This window comes from Furipterus horrens, unplaced genomic scaffold, assembly GCF_987537825.1.
Source record: "Furipterus horrens unplaced genomic scaffold, mFurHor1.1.pri manual_scaffold_6, whole genome shotgun sequence".
NCBI classification, from domain to species: Eukaryota; Metazoa; Chordata; class Mammalia; order Chiroptera; family Furipteridae; genus Furipterus; species Furipterus horrens.
In genome coordinates, this window is record NW_028327176.1 from 60042500 (window position 1) to 60046669 (window position 4170).

The 4170-nt window shown below is 43.9% G+C and overlaps 1 pseudogene; it reads right to left on the reverse strand.

Moving 5' to 3' along the window:
• Positions 1-407: 407 nt before the first annotated feature.
• On the reverse strand, positions 408-1574 carry LOC150006298 (ADP-ribosylation factor 1 pseudogene; annotated as a pseudogene).
• Positions 1575-4170: the final 2596 nt, after the last annotated feature.

A 4170-nucleotide genomic window follows, 5' to 3' on the forward strand; every position in this document is an offset into this window, starting at 1 on the left:
TATTTATTTGCTTCTTCAGTGTTTATCAAAATACAAAAGAAAAAAGTAGAGGTTGTACATTTTGATGTCAAATCTGACACTTGCAGACTGAGGGAGTGAAAGCACATGTAGACGGGGCTCTGAGGAGCTAGGCTCTAAGATGACCAGTCACCTGTCTGCGTTCCTACTGGTAAGACCCAGACAACCTGGAGAAAGTGAGAGTGCATGGGGGCCATGGGGGGAGGGAGTAGGGGACTGCTCCCGCTCTGGCCAGACTGATCCCACCAAGCACCTATGCCAACCCAAGGGAAGGCTGGGGTTTCTCCAAGGGGTCTGTGAATGGTGGTCGCAGCCTCCAGCTCATCCCCAGGGCAGTGGTGTAAGCACAGGTACAAGCAAATGCTATGGGATGCGGAAGACCCAGCAAGACAGCCATTCAGGAACCATAAGTGGCCATGCAGAATGTTTTGTGGCTGGTTCTGCCTACCGCATGCTCCAGACGGGAGAGAGACCACAGGCAGACTGGACTCAAGCCGTTACTGCAGAACCTACACTAGGCACATTTCTCCCTTCTGTGTTCAAGTGTCTAGTATTTGTATCGGTTTTAAAAGATGCACTGAGTTTGGGTTAAAAACCAACCATCAAAATGGATCTCAACACAGATCTAAAGCCCAGAGGAGCAGCATTGGGCTGATCTGACAGCGACTCCTAGAGACCCCGGGTGCCTAAAAATCCCTCCTCAGTACTAAACAGTGGGTTGATTCTCATTTTACAATAAAAAAAGCTGAGTAATATTGCATAGGAGTACCAGAAACTGCCTCATTGGAAACGAGAACTATTTACATTAAATAAAAACCCGGTTGCAGGCTGCATCTGCACATGTACAGCATGGTGAAGCACACTGGGACCGACCATGGAGACAGCTTCTGGCACTCACACCACAGGGGCACGGCTGCCACATGAGAGTAAAGCAAGGGTGAAGGAGGGAGTGGGGGGAGGGGGAGAGGAGTGCGGTTCACTTCTGGTTCCGGAGCTGATTGGACAGCCAGTCCAGTCCTTCATAGAGCCCGTCCCCGCTGGTGGCACAGGTGGCCTGAATGTACCAGTTCCTATGGCGCAGAGAGTGAAGGCCCAGCTTGTCCGTGATCTCGGCTGCATTCATGGCATTGGGGAGGTCCTGCTTGTTTGCGAACACGAGCAGGACAGCATCCCTGAGCTCGTCCTCCGCCAGCATCCGCATGAGCTCATCTCGGGCCTCATTCACGCGCTCTCAGTCATTGCTGTCAACCACAAAGATGAGACCTTGTGTGTTCTGGAAGTAGTGGCGCCACAGAGGCCGGATCTTGTCCTGACCACCCACGTCCCACACAGTGAAGCTAATGTTCTTGTACTCCACAGTTTCCACATTGAAACCTATGGTGGGGATGGTGGTCACAATCTCACCCAACTTCAATTTGTACAGGATGATGGTCTTCGCTGCAGCATCCAGGCCCACCATGAGAATGCGCATTTCTTTTTTGCCAAAAAGGCCCTTAAAGAGGTTTGCAAAGATATTTCCCATGCTTTCAGCTGGAGAGAGAAACACTGGCCAGGGAAACCCTGCTGTTGCTCAGAGCCAGGCGTTGGTTTCGCCCCCACAAGATGATACCTAGACTTTAGATTGAGTTGGTTTGGATGAAATTTAAGCTAACTGCTGACCATAAGAGTCAATAATTCTATGGCAAAAAAATTCCACAGAGGAAAGAAACTTTATAGACCTTTCTTCCAGTTGGAGGTCCCATCCATTTCCCACTCTCTCTGCTTTCAGCTATGACTGTTGAGGCAACCACCTCTTGTTAATATGTCTCTTCCTGGTTCTGGAATAATTGAGTCTCAAAGGCTGAAAGTAAATAAAGCAGCTCAGACAGATAAACACTCAGTCCTGATACTAGAACTCAATAGAGATAACTGCTTTGGGAAATATTGGGTGTTGAATGTAATTTCAAAGGTAAATAAATATCCCAAGTGAACATAGCCTGAAGCTGAATGCACAAAGATAGCAGGTGAGGGACCTATTATTTCTCATTTCCCTTGTTAAAAAAGTGCAACAGTATATCTTCAAGTTATCATTGTATTTCCACATTTTTGCTGTAAGTTAACATTCTTTCATTTTCCTACTTTTTTTTCCTTTTTTAATAATTGAAGATTTTATTTGCAGCATGACAGGAGCAATAAATCACACAACCGTTATAATTGTTTACATTACAGTATTTTATTTGTCATAGACAGTTGGGTCCAGAGAATTTCCGGGGACCAAAAAGTTATCTGGATGTCTGATGTCCTCTCACTTTGGAGTCTTCTATATCCAACCCTGCACTAAATACTGTGGAAGATTCAAAAGACACAATTCCTTCCCTTGAAAGGTTGTGACCTAGTCAGAGAGACATGAACAGCACAGTATAAATGCAGAAAAGAGGAGTATGAACACTGCTTCTGCCTGGACCACTGTCTTCCATTCTTTTCACAGACTCAGTCTCAGGAAGTTTCTTCCTCTCATTTAGTTTCGTCCTTCAATCCCCACACAGGTGCATTCTGGGATTATTTCAACTATAAAACTCTAAATCTGACTGTTAGGCTGCTTTTGCTCCAAAAAATCATCCAGAGAACAGTCTAAGGTTTTACACCAGGTTTATTGAGGGATCAGGGGGAGGGGACTGGAAGGAAGAGAAAACTCCCAGACCAACTTGAGAACTCATAGGAGGAAGGGAAGGGGAAGGGGGGAAGGAAGGAGGAGTGGAGACTTGCGATCACCCACAAAGACTCATAGAAATGGCCTGCCTGCTTCTGCAGGTGCTGTCTCCACACCTTTCCTAACATACATTTCAGTTAGGGCGAGTCTACCCATCAACACATTTGGCAAGTCATTTACATCTCCCTGCTTTTCCCCCACCAAGCCAGTCAATATATCATGCTAGGTCTATCAATATTTCTTCTGAGAACGAGCAAAGTCCATTTTTATTTCCTAAGGGAGGTGCTAGGTCCAGATTAATTTGCATACAGTTAATTTTCATATGTCAAAAGTCTGGGTGGGCAGTACAGTTGCTGCCATGTTCTGACACTGACTTTGTTTCTAATCTCCATCTCACATTTGCCCTTGGAATTCCTACCAACAACTTAAAACAACATATCCAAAATCAAAATCATCTTCACCTCCCACAATCAAAGTTATTCCCAGGTGCATATATTACTATTATCTAGACTTTGCCTGGGCTGTTATATATCACTGGCTATGTGTACTTGGATAGGCTCTATATCATCTCTGAGACTCAGTTTCTTTACTTGTAAATTTGTATTAACATCCTTCTGAACCTATCTCTTCCTTTATCCATATACTAAGAGACCAATGGAAAAATAATAAAATGAAACCAGGTACCAATATCAAGCATCCTTAATATTATAGTAACAGTAGCTAGGGCACATTGTCTTTTGTTCCTATAGCATTTTTAATATACAAACTACTAACTGGCCTATCCATCTTAGAAGCCCAGTCACATTTTAACTCCCATTCATATTGCTCCTCTGCCAAAGTAAGCCCATAAAATTTACCCTCGATTCTTGGTTTTAGCTTTAGCCCCAAAGGTATCAGACTAAGCCTAAGCTGTGCCCAGATCTCGGATTCAGATATGTTTCAGCAACTATCTGGAAGCGCTCCAACCAATCAGAATCTTATTTATTTGTAAGATACTGAGGAGTCTTTGGGGAGAGAACTTACAAAAAAGAGAGGAACGGGTAAACAAGTCTAACTCTGTCACAAAGCCTAAGCCATAGAAGAAGAGAACTGACTCCAAGAACAGTGTCATTACCATCTTTAGGAGAGAGAAGATGGTTGCCTAGCCAAAACAAGAAAAAGCTGATTCAGTAGAAATGCACTGGAACAGTGGGGCTCAGGCATGAGAGATCCAAAAAAAGAAGCAGCCTTGGCACTGCTTTGGAAATCCTCGCACAAGATATAACACAAAATGGGAGGTTCATCTTTCTGTCCTCCACCCTGTTTGTACTTCAAGAGTAATGTCTCCATAAAGATCTTTTTGATTGGATAGTCTTATAACATCTCATTAAACAGTTCATTTGAAAAATAACTTAGTTTTTATCTTAAAGAAACATAAAAGTGGGGGGCTATAATTCTCAGGGAAGGAATAAAGACATGACTGT